We start from the raw sequence: 13,268 nt of genomic DNA, 5'->3' as shown, positions 1-13,268 counted from the left end.
AATGTCATTGACTCTCATTTCTTAGGTATCAGGCCTCAAACTTCCTGAGCCATGGTCCATGAAGCCCTCATCTCTCTATGCCTTGTATCATTGCTAGTCCTCCTGATTTCACCTTTCAACTCATTTTGCTGCACTGCTCCTTCCTACCCCACCCCTCTGAATCTGCTTTCTGACCAGGCCTGCTGCTACCCAAAGTCTGCCTTCACATCAGGCATTTCACTCACGAGGTCATTCCTTCCTTAATCTTTGGTGATGAGCATCACACAGAGGAAAGAGCTAGAAATGAGCTGATCCCTACCTCGTGATTACCTTTCATATACTCACAGATTGGCACTAAGTAGGTCATCCGTTTTCTCCTCTCCAATTCCATTTATTCCATTAAAATAAAGTTTTCCTAACCCTTTCAGATTGTTACTCCCCATTTGGTCCTCTGCCATTATGTGTCTTATGCTCTGTGGCTGAGAATAAGAGCACTGTAGTTTTTCCTTTGAGTCATGAACTTGGTGACAAAGTATTCTTCATGATCCCACTTGTTATTTCCTTTTTCTTTAACTGCAGAAACTCACTCTGGTGGTCAGGTAAATTCCTAAGGCGTGATCCTTTGGCACAAGTGTTCTCATTCTAACCACATATGTTGGTTGAACCTATTTACTTGCACAAACAGAAACAAAAAGCTTATTTCTCTACAGAGGCTGTTAACCTGACCCACAAAGGCAGTTTGATTCTCACCAGAGTATAAAATCCATGATGACAGGGACTTTGTTTAGTTACTATTTTATCTCTGGTTCTCAGCATATATAGGTGCTCAATGAATGACTGTGAATTCATTCATCCAACCAATCCTCATTAAGCCTTTACTAAAGAGGGTATTGTCCCAAGTGATACCTGGGATTGAAGGAATAAAGACAAATGTATCTAGGAGGATATTTCAGCAACATGTAACAGAACTGTCTTAAACAATTAGGCATTTACAAGTGCACATAAGTAGCAGTCCAAATTTAGATCAACTTAGGTTTGCTTGATCGACTAAGGATCCAGGTTTTTTCAGGTTCATCCCAACACTCCCCCTGGGGGAGAGGAGAGCGAGAAAGATCATAGGGTGGCTGCCAGTAACCACTAGTGTAACAGCTGGAAAGAGTAAAGCTTCCTGCAAGAGAAAGACCCTTCCCAGAAGTCTCCAGCACTCCTCTTCCTTCTCTCGAAGGCCAGAATTGGGTCACCCACTGACTTCTGAATCATGTCCTAGAAGCTGCATTGGCCTGGGTGTTATTCTGTATGTTGACAAATTGAACACCAATAAAAAATAAATTTATTTTAAAAAAAAAAGAAGCTGCATTGGTGATTCTGATGCCCAGCTGCATTGCATACCAGTGCTGTAAGCTAAGAACCACCATCCCATAAGTGTGTACAAATAAGAATTCAGCACAGTCCTTACCCTGGAAAGCCTACACTAAATGTCCTTTAAGAAATTTTGTCATATGTGACAGAGGAGTTCAGAGGAAGTAAAGCTCCCTCTGAGGTAGAAAGTTGGGAAAGAGAGAGAGTGGGACCTCCAAAGATGAGTAAGACTTGAATAGAGCACCCAGGGAAGCAATGTAGCCAGACGGGCACAGCATGAGCTGGGGTGGGAAAAACTGGGACACTTGTCAATTCATGTGTTGTTTGTCGGAGGACAGGCTGATCTCTGTTTTGTTACCTCGCTGGTACATGAGAAAGGGAAGTTTTGTCATCTTGAACCAATAATTGGAGAAACTGAGGTTTGTTTCCAGAACTTGGTGATTCAGTGCTATCTGATATTCCTGATACTTTGCTGGAACTATTCACCAAGCTTCCTCTTTGAGCACAAAGGGGATTTTAAGAGGTAATGATTGGGGCTTTCACATAGTTGTGTTAAAAATCAGAACGAGTGGGTGGAAAAACCCTATGAGATCACCATTCTGATGTACCTGATCTGTGGGGGAGACACAATGATCTCCTTAGAGATGGAGGTTTTTCAATTTCTCCTCAAAGCAAACTACGATAAACCCAATCAAATCCAGTCGGGCTGCAAAAGTGATGAGGAGGAAAGTTAGAAACAAGCTAGAAAATACGGAAGAAATCTGTAAATTGGCTGGCAATTGGATTACATTTAAAGATTCAATTAATGAGAGATTCAGAATAGAGTTTCCTTTAGTGAGTTTGTTAACTCCCAGGCAAGAGGCTTGGTGGTTTGCTGATAGCACAGAAGGTGAGTCATGCAGCACTGGCTGGCTCAGCCAGGCTAGGACAAATGTCACCCACTCACTTTGATGGATGCACCCCATGCACAGAAATATGTGAACAGATATTGATTTTTAAAAACTCTACCATTACTCACTGTTCTTGACAACTTATTTTCCTTCTTTGGTATACCTTTGTTGTTGATACTTCTGCTGAATCTAAATTGCCTTTTAGTGAACCTTAAAGGGGTCTCTCTCATACTAAAGGAGTTTCTGAAAGGTAGAGAGCTGGCAACAGACTTGCTAGGTGTGTCTTGGGCTGGACCTTCTGGAGGAATATTGCCTTTCTCAGGTTCAAGAGCCCTCCCTACGCGAGTTATTAAGTGGGTTCAGGGCAAGAATACTGGGTAAGTCAAGAGGTATCTACAGAAAGCAGTAATGTGGTAATTAGCTTCAGCAATGAGAAAAAACAAAATGTGTGCATATTTTTCAAGGAGAGGTCATACTATAAACTTTGTAAGAGAATGATTTTGTCTGGAAGCTCCCAGAAGGAGAACACTAGGCCACAGAGAAGAGGACTGGTATAAACCAGTGCGAGCAGAGGTAAGTGCTGGCTCACCTGGTTTCTAGCCCTGTACCCAACCAGCTCTGGCAAAAGGAAGATGGAGCAGAAGCAAGAGCAGCTGATGTGGGAGTGATGTAGTAGCAGAGGCCTCCCTACAAAGTTAAAGATGACTCACACCTGTTCAGCTGTGAAAGTCAAACCTTTCTGTGGGTTCCACTGTTCCTGGTTTGAGCTGGTCTCTAAGTTCAGTGAGAATCATTTCCCATCATGGTGGACCTGAAATCAATAATGCTGATGAACTGAAAATGACTGCAAGCAAAAGATATTTTGAAGAAATTTAGGCCTTGTTTTGGTAAATGAGTTGTTTAAACCCATTTGAGTCTAGGAGATCACCTCATAAAAGTGCCCAATAAATCTGTCTTAGAAGCAAAGACCCCAGGAATATGAATGGTAGGCATGAGTACTATTCCACAAAAAAGTGGTATAAAAAGCAAATAAGGGTAGTGTACAGTTGAAAAGAATATAAAAATAATTTCACTGAAAAAGACTGCTTTCCCAATTTAAGCCAGCTGGTTTACCCATGTGCTAATTATCATCCAAGAAGGTGGTCAGCTAAGGAGGTGAACCATTTAGCTCAAATCATCCTTGTAGTGGGAAAATAAGCCCAGTATGCTTCACTATCCTCAAGTCTCCTTACCTAAGCATGTGGACAAAATCCTTCTCCTTGGGCTTTTGCCCCAAGTTCTTTTCCACTTTTTTTCACATGAATATTTTAATTTTGGGAAATTTTATCATGGCAAAGAAGATCTTAGTGGCTAAAAAATGGATAGGATCCATATAGGTAATCAATTCAAACTCTGTTTTACTTAGGCATTCACTCATTCAATAAATATCAAGCACCCACTATATGCCATGTTCTGGAAACCTACAGATGAATTAGGCCTGCTCCTACAGGAAAATCAATGGTGAGGGTATAGTGGAACACTAGCTATAACAGAGGTAAATAAGCACAGGGTGTCATGACATCAAAAAGGAGCATGGATGGGGTGCCTAGGTGGCTCAGTCCATTGGTTAAGCATCTGATTCTTGGTTTTGGCTCAGGTCATGTTCTCAGGGTCATGACATTGAGCCCCATATTGGGCTCCATGCTCAGCATGGAGTCTGCTTGAGATTCTCTCCCTTTCCCCCTCCCCCTGCTTGTGCATGTCCCTCTCTCTCTAAAATGAATGAATGAATGAATGAATGAATGAATGAATTCTTTTAAAAATGGAGGAGCATGGGAACATCCAATTCTTCTAGGAAAAGGAGTAAGGGAAGATTTATAAGAGGAGGTGATCCTTAGCTGGGGATTGAAGGATGAGTACAGCTTAGCCAGAGAAATGAGAGAAGAAAAACCTTCCCCACAACACACACAAAAGATCAACATGCACAAGGCCACAGTGGTATAATACCATGGATTATTCAGAGAACTGCAAATGATTTGATATGACTAGGTCTGGAGATTTCAGCAGGACCCAGATCTTAAAGGACCTTGTAGGTCTTGCCAAGGAGAAGAAAGTTTACTTCCAAAAGGATGGAAAACCACTAGAAGATTGTATACTGGAAAGAGACATGATAAGAATTGAGACTTAAAATAATGACTCTGGCAGCTAAAAGAAGAAAGAGCAGGATGACACCTTAGGAGGCTTCTAGGCCATAAATGATAAAAGATTGAACTAAGCAGCTGTGATGGGAGAGAGGTTTGAGCTATGTAATGGTGTAATAGCTGGAATTGATGTCTCACTGAGGTAGAGAAGAAAAGAAAGGATGGGTCTAGCAGGACTCCAGTCTTCCCTCTTACAGGAGAATGTGGCAGGTGGCATTACTTCTTGAAAAAGAAAGGGATCCCTGGGTGGCACAGCGGTTTAGCGCCTGCCTTTGGCCCAGGGCGCGATCCTGGAGACCTGGGATCGAATCCCACATCGGGCTCTCGGTGCATGGAGCCTGCTTCTCCTTCTGCCTATGTCTCTGCCTCTCTCTCTCTCTCTGTGACTATCATAAATAAATAAAAATTTTAAAAATGTTTAAAAAAAAAGAAAAAGGAAATATGAGGAAAGGAGTAACTCTGGAGAAAAGATAAATTCCATTTTAAATACATGTGTGATCTACGGGTAATCCAGGTAATGATCAGTTAATATTTATTTATTTATTTTTAAAGATTTATTCATTTATCTTAGAGAAAGAGAGAGAAAGAGACTGAGAACATGAGTGAGATGAAGGGCAGAGGGAGAGACTCCCTACTGAACATAGAGCCTGACATGGGGCTTGATCCCACCACCCATGAGATCATGACCTGAGCTGAAACCAAGGGTTGGACACTCAACTGACTGAGCCACCCAGGTCCCCCATGATCAGCTGATACTTAAAAAGATGCTTTCTCAGTAAAAAATGTATTGTAGAGAATGACATTTGTATTGGCTGTGAGTAGAGGAACTACAACTGTTTTGTGCATTTATTCCACTGCTCAAAACTGCCTGGCACACAGTAGGTGCTCCCTAAATATTTTTAAGGACCTTTCATCCTTAGCAGTTTGAATATAATATGTCTAGGTTTATTTTGTTTTATTTTTAATTTACTTATCCTGTCTGGGGTTTACTAAGCATCTTAAATCTGTAATTTCAAGTCTTTTGCCAAACTTAGAAAAATCTTAGCCACTATTTTCTAAAAAAAAATTTTTTTCTGAACTATTTTCTCTCTCATCTTCTTTGGAGATTACAGTTACAACTATGTTAGAACTTTTGATGTTGACTCAAGTCATTGAGGTGCTCTTAATTTTTCAATTTTTTTCTCATCTTCAGTTTTGATCATTTCTATTGATCTATCTTCAGGCTCACTCTTTCATCCAATATATCCAATTATCTATTAAGCTTATTAAGTGATTTTTTTATTCCAGATATTGAATTTTTCACTTCTGGAATTTCTGTTTATTTTCTTTTTACAGTTTCTTTCCCTCTGCTGGCAGTTTCCTGTTTATTCATTATGAACATATTTTTGTTTGTGTCATTGAACAGTTATAATAACTAGCATAAAATAATTATGTCCTAATTCTGATTTCTGCATCATCTTAGGATCAGTCTCTATCAGTCTCTATCTATCTGTCTTTTCTCTTGATTATGGGTCACATTTTCCTGCTTTTTTTGATTGTCTAGTAGTTTTGGACTGTGCTTGCACATTGTAAATGGTACATTGTAGAGACTATGGCTTTTGCTATGCTAAGCTTCGAATTTTTTTTTTACTAAAGAGTTAAGTTGGTTACTAAATTTTTCTCCTCTGTTGAGGGGAAGGCTTGAAATTTCCATTATTCTTTTATCATTGGCTGGACTGATTGAAGTCTGCCTCACATGTGTGTAATTCAGAGATCAGCCAGAGATTGGGAAAACTTAATGTACAGATTCTGGACGCTCTTCTCTGCAATTCTCTCCTTACTAAGATACCCCACCACCACTGCCATTTTCCAGTTACTGTGACAGCCTCAAACTCTGCTAATTCCTCAAATAAATTAATCAAAACTGTGGATTTCCAACCACATTCTAACTTCCCCAGTATGACACTGACTGGTGCTTGCCCTTAGGCAGAAAGCCATTTAAAAACAAAACAAAACAAGGGCAGGAAATTCATGTAGTGCCATTTTCTTCTTCTAAGTATTAACTCTTCTCTAGTTTCTAGTTTGGTTTCTCTTTACTGCCTTTAGGTAATTTTCCCCCCAGAATTTATAATTATTATTTGCAAAAGGGTTAATCCCATATAAACTACTCTGCTATTAACAGACATGGAGGGTTGCCTGGGTGGCTCAGTTGGTTGGGCATCTGCCTTCGACTCAGGTCATGGTCTCAGGGTCCTGGATTAAGCCCCAAGTCAGTCTCCCTCCCCATCAGGGAGCCTACTTCTCCTCTCCCACCCCTGGTCATGCTCTCTCTCTCTCTCTCTAATATATAAAATCTTAAAAAAAAAAAGACATGGAATTCTAGGTACCCAATAAGTATTTCTTGAATAAATTCAAGTACCTACTATATATCTCCATGTTGATCTCTAATAGACACTATCACTTGACCTAGTCTAAATGAAACTACTCTTGATTCTCTCTTCCACTTCTAGCAAACTGTTCCTTCCCAAATCTACTTTATTTTATATATATGATACATATAAATATCATATGTATATACGAAAAGACTATCATCCATAAAGTCACTAAGGGCCTCTAAGTCTTAAAGACAGAGAGCCACGCTGCAGTCCTTACCCCAATCTTTGCAATAGTTGACACTTCCTTATGAGAACTCCTCTTGTGGCTTCCATGACATTATTCTCTCTTGGATTTCTTCTTCCTTGGTCTATTTTATAGGCTCTTGTTCTACTGGAGTTTATATTCTAGAGGAGATATATATATATATATATATATATATATATATATATATATATTTATATAGATTATATATATTTATATATATAATCTATCTAGAGGATCATAATTTTAATTATTATAATAATAATAATTGGGATCCCTGGGTGGCGCAGCGGTTTGGCGCCTGCCTTTGGCCCAGGGCACGATCCTGGAGACCCGGGATCGAATCCCATGTCCGGCTCCCGGTGCATGGAGCCTGCTTCTCCCTCTGCCTATGTCTCTGCCTTTCTCTCTCTCTCTGTGACTATCATAAATAAATAAAAATTAAAAAAATTAAAAAAAATAATTTTCTTGGCATTTCCACTTAAATGTATAATAGGCCTTTCAAACTCAACATGTCCCAAACTGGAACACTCTCACTCCAGAGTTTTTGCATTTGCTATTCTCTCTGCATGGAATGGTCTTCCACCAAATATCCACATGGTTCACAATTCTTAGTCTCTTCAGGTGTCAACCAAAGTCAACTTTTAAATGAGGCTTTCCTAACCTTTTGCTATACAATGAATATGGCCTGTCCCTTCCTTTTGCACTATGTATAGTGCATACTTTCCTTTATCTTTCTCCATGGAACTTATCACCATGTAAATACTATAGATCTATTTTCAAACTGTTGCTATCAATTTCCCTTCACTGGAATGTAAGCTCCATGAGGGTAAGGCCTTATCACTGCTGAATCCCTAGCACTGAGAAAAGAGCCTAGCATGGAGTAGGTAGGTGTTCAATAAATATCTGTTAAATAAATGTTGAAGCTACTTGACTAGAGAATGAGAAGAAACATGAGGAAGGAACACTAGCATTCACAAGCAGGGTGGTAGAACAAGAACCTATAAAAGAGATCAGCAGGCAAGGGAAGGAAATTCAAGAGAAAATAACATCCCAGACACCAAAAGAGGAGTTTCCAAGGAACATGCCAAATATTGTAGAGCTCAAATGAGGCAAGAACTGCAGAGTGGCTTCTGTCTTTGAGAGTTAGAGGGCCTTGATGACTTTATGGATGACAGCTATTTCAGTGATGTGGGAGAAGAGAAAATCAGATCACAGTGAGATGGAGTAGCAGCAAATAGAAACATAAGGTCAAAGGCTGGGAGAAATGCCAAGTAGGGAAAAAGCTAAACCTGTAGGAATGAGGGGTTAATGACAGCTGGAAGGGTTAGCCTTAGGCAGAAGGAAGATCTCACCCTTTGACTCTGAGATACAAGGAAGGAGGAGAAGATGGGTTTGTGTGATGTAGAGAGTCAGGCTGGTACATATGATTGTATAGGTTATGTCCAATCTGAAGATATCTGACTGAGGGGGACATTCTGCTCTCCCAGTTATAAACCCTGACATGGAGCTGTGTTGGCACATTTTCTTTTTCCTTTTTTTTTTAAAGATTTAATTTATTTATTCTTGAGACACACACACAAACACAGAGGCAGAAACACAGGCAGAGTGAGAAGCAGGCTCCATGCAGGGAACCCCAATGTGGGACTCGATCCCAGATCCCCAGGATCACGCCCCAGGCCAAAGGCAGGCACCAAACCACTGAGCCCCCCGGGCTGTCCATTTTCTTAATGTAGTAGTATCCAAGTCATGCCTCTGAGGTGTTGTGTACATTTTCCCAAGGTTTACAAAGAAGGCCTTGTGTGAACTTAAATATTTTAAATAAATATACATATTAAACTTTATATATTAAATATCACAGATAGTGGAAAGCCTCTTGCATACTACTCTCTGGTCCTAATGCCCCTTCTTCCCGATACAATCACCATCCTGAATTTAGTTGTTTTCACTCGCATGCATGGTCTTATACTTTTACTCTACATGTGTTCCCATACACAATGTATTTTTGCATGACTTTTTTTTTTAATTTATTTATTTATTTATGATAGTCACACACAGAGAGAGAGAGAGAGGCAGAGACACAGGCAGAGGGAGAAGCAGGCTCTATGCACCGGGAGCCCGACGTAGGATTCGATCTCGGGTCTCCAGGATCACGCCCTGGGACAAAGGCAGGCGCTAAACCGCTGCGCCACCCAGGGATCCCTTAAATGACTTTAAAATTTGTATAGTGGTCTCCTACTATACATAATACTATACATAATTTATTTTTGCTGAATATTTACCCATATTGAGAGTTATCCACATTGATACATGTATCTCTAGTTTGCTTTCATTAATTTCATGAATATTTATTCATCCACTGACTAAAATGTCCCACATTTTTTTCCCTCCATTTCTCGGTTGGTGAACATACAGGTTTATTGTTTTTAAGATTTTTGTTTTTAAAACCAAAGCTACAAAAAAAAAATTAAAAATTAAAAAGAAAAAACAAAGCTGCAATAAATTTTATGTGTCTCCTTATTACATATCTAGAGTTTCTCTTGGAGTGGAATTGCTGGTTTGTGAGGGGTGCCCACCTTCCACTTACTAGATGTTGCCAACTTGCTCTCCACATGGATATAGTAACATGTACTGCCATCATCCATGCATGAGTATTACCATTTCCTGGAGGTTTTTTTTCAGACTTTAAAATTTTTCCATTTCCTGGGTTATAGTTTTTGTTGCCATATCCCTGATTATGCATAAGTCTGAGTATTTCTCATATGTTTATTGGCCATTTGGGGTTCTTCCTTTTGTAAATTATTTGTTCATATCCTTTCCTTTTCCTTCTCCTTATTTTTTTTTTTTTCCATTAGGCTGTTTTCTTAATGATATATATAGGGTGTTTTTTGTTTTTTGAATTCTGGTTACTGATTTCTTTAGTGCAAGTATCTTCTTGTGCTTCTTGTGTCTTTAATTTTTTAAATGATGCTTTTGGTTGAATACATGATTTATATTTTAACAGTTATATTTTTTCAATCTTTTCAAAATGAATCAATTTAGTTTTTAGGTGTGTGTGCTGCAGGGGGAAGTTATCAAAGGAATTATTGCCAAGTGACCTTTCTTTTCTCTGTAAAGTAAAAGGAGAAGTCAACTTTGAAGAGATAAACTGTGGAATGAATCCCTGAGGTTCCTCCTACAGCTGACATATATTGAGTCCACAACAAATGCCTAGATCTAGGAGTTGGCTGGGGTGGGGCAGGGGGAGAGGATGAGGTAGGATTTCATACACAGAACCTTGCTTTACTAAAGCTTACCATGAGAGGACTAATACAGGTTAGACTGTGTAACCCTATTGTACTTCCTTAGAACTCAGAGGAAGGAGAGATGGAGATAGGATCGAGTTAATTGTCTATGGACTGGATTAATCAGGGAAGACCATATGTCAACTTTCTTGACTTCTGTAAACCTAAGAATCACAAAGTCTCAGGGCTGCAAGGAAACAGATAAGGCAAGAGAGGCCGTCCCAAGTTAAGGTCTCTCTGCTGCAGGTCTCCCAGCTAGTGAGAGGCAGAATGCATGCTAGAACTATAGTTCCCAGATCCAGAGTACTCTTCCACCTGCCAAAGCATGTTGACATGTCTTCTTTTGATCATAAAATAGAGGTCTGAGAATAACGCAAAGGAAAAGCCAAATCAGACCGAACAGAAATTCAGTTAAAACCAAAAAAGACCCAAGACCATTTAATCTGGGTTCACAAACTGTTAGATACAGTTATTATATTCACATTTACTTTTTTGTCTTATGAGGCTATGGGCTATGGGGAAATATGTTATCCTCATTTTTCTTTTTTTCAGTTGGGACAGAAAAAGATCAAGTGACTTAACCCAGGGCACTTTACAAGTCATAGCAAAAGAGAATCAATAAATATGGGCTCCATGTTCAATAATTTTCTCTTCATAAATCACAAGACAAATGGCACATATGCCTACAAATTATAGTTTCTTTTTTGTTTGTTACATTAGTTTTGTTCTTCCATTAACTCTCAGGTTAACTGGTTCTAATTCCCTCTGCTTGTGGAGAAACATCAAATTAGGCAGCTAATGAGTAACACTGAAGAAAAATAAACCAGAGGTACATTCACTAAATTGCTCATGATGAAGCTATTACAGTCCTGTTTTTCCTATCTATATCCTTATCAGCAAACACAAAGGTAGAGGGACACCTGGGTGGCTCAGTGGTTAAGTGTCTGCCTTTGGCTCAGGTCCCGGATTCCCAGGATCGAGTCCTACATCGGGCTCCCCTTGGGGAGTCTGCTTCTCCCTCTGCCCATGTCTCTGCCTCTCTGTGTCTCTCATGAATAAATAAATAAAATCTTAAAATAACACAGACACCAAAGGTAGAAATCACCTTCAACTGCCTGGAGAGACACACCGTTAATTAGGATCAATAAACAGTTCTCTCCACCCAGAAAATGCTTCAAAAATATTAACTCCTTATATCACATAGTAATTGCCTTATGAAAAAACCAGTATGTTGTGCCCGTGTCAGAGAAATATCCTAACACTAATTACAAGAAATCCTTAGAATATTCTCCAAAATCAAATAGAATATTCGTTGCTATTGAAAGTTTGCCTCCTCCGTGTTCTCAAGGAGATGGAATTCTACTAGTGCCAGGCACACCTGGCCCCTCAGATATGATGCCTTGAGGAGTTCTGTTCTAAACACTAATAGTCTAGGGTGCTCTCACTAGATGTGAAAGTATGAAGGAAGCAGAAGAGGGAGGTAGGAAGCTCTGAAGTTAAATCTGGTGAGCAGTCACCAATGCCCTTAAAGAACTGGGTCTTTTAAGATATACTCCCAGGCAGGGAACTGAGGAAAAGCATGTGACATAGAACAGACCCTAGCAGCAAAGCAGTATGGCACTAAAAGGCATGGCAGGTTTGTACATGGGGTGTGTGGTCAGGATGAGAAGCAAGCTGTGACCAAATCACCAATGGCCTTATATGGTGGGCTAACAAGTTGGGATTTTAGAGGTAGGTATGGGCAAGCACAGATTGGTGTTTCCATAAGATCAATGTGGCAGGCAAGTGTGGAAGATGAATCTTAGGGAAGGAGCCCCCTTTCTTATGCTACTGAAAAGACAATGATGGCATCTTGGTCTGCAGCAGTAGAACGGAGAGGAGGGCATACATCCAAAACACATCTAGGGGGTAGAATTAGTCAAGTAATTCTTGGAGAATTCTTGAAGAAGGAGAAAGTAATTTTTTTGGCTGAAATTGGAAATAAATTATTAAGAGCATCAGTGTCCCAGAATTCAAAAGATGAAATCAGGCAAAAATTTAAAATTTAAAAAAATTTAAAACTTCTTTATAATAGTCCATCAATTTCTACCTATGAAGAGTCTATTTTCAGAGAAAAAATAAATTATTCCATTTTTAAAAAAAAATTTACCCTAGTGGCTTTTCTGTTTATAAAAGTCATGTTTAATGGCTTTTGATAATCACCAATTGTGTCAACAATTTTTGGGAAATTCAACAGAAGAAATGCTTATAATTTGTGTATCTGAGATGCTTATGTATAAGCAAGCTCTCCTACAGCATAAAATATGTAATAGCATCTACATATTAATATCTCTCTCTCCCCACACATGCACAATCAGGTATCAGTTTAAAACAAACATGATATCATCTGCAGGAAGTGCCAAGGCATTTTTTTCCATTAGCTTTTAATATGAGAGAAACAAAATGAGAAGGTGACATTGTTTCATGGTGGGTTTTTTTTTTTTTTTTTTTGAGGAAAAACTAAGCCTTATTTATTTTTTAAAACTGAACCACTAGGAAAATATATCACAGCCGTGAAACACCAACCATAGGCTATATTATCACTTCAAGTAACAAGCTGGTAAAAAGACAATAAGGTCCTTATCATAATTATAAGGTGCTAGAGCTGGGGCAGGAACATTGCTTGCTGCCAAGGCCCCAGGCAACAGTGGTATTTGGTAATGGGTGTGTGTTTGGTGTGTGTGTGTGGGGTGTCCCTCTTTTGCTTTAAAGGAATCACAGCTCACCTGAGTTGCTTATTTTTTCTCCTTTGATCTTCCTATTGCAAAGGGATTAGTCTCTTTCAGGGGGCTAAATAAGCAATCCTGATTTTAGGCTTTCATTCCAATCTGTTCTATAAAAACCATGTTTTTTCTAAATCCAGTACTTAGTAACTCCCTTAATTAAGAAGAAGTTCCTCCTTCCATCTTTATCCCTGGACA

At 39.3% G+C, this 13,268-nt stretch overlaps 1 long non-coding RNA gene across 1 annotated transcript in view; it reads right to left on the bottom strand.

Moving 5' to 3' along the window:
* The window catches only part of LOC102156445, a 38,657-nt gene that overhangs the window by 15,327 nt on the left and 10,062 nt on the right, over positions 1–13,268 (bottom strand). The window lies entirely within an intron of this gene.

This window comes from Canis lupus, chromosome 28 (assembly GCF_011100685.1).
Source record: "Canis lupus familiaris isolate Mischka breed German Shepherd chromosome 28, alternate assembly UU_Cfam_GSD_1.0, whole genome shotgun sequence".
NCBI lineage: Eukaryota > Metazoa > Chordata > Mammalia > Carnivora > Canidae > Canis > Canis lupus.
This window is presented reverse-complemented; position numbering and strand designations above follow the sequence as displayed.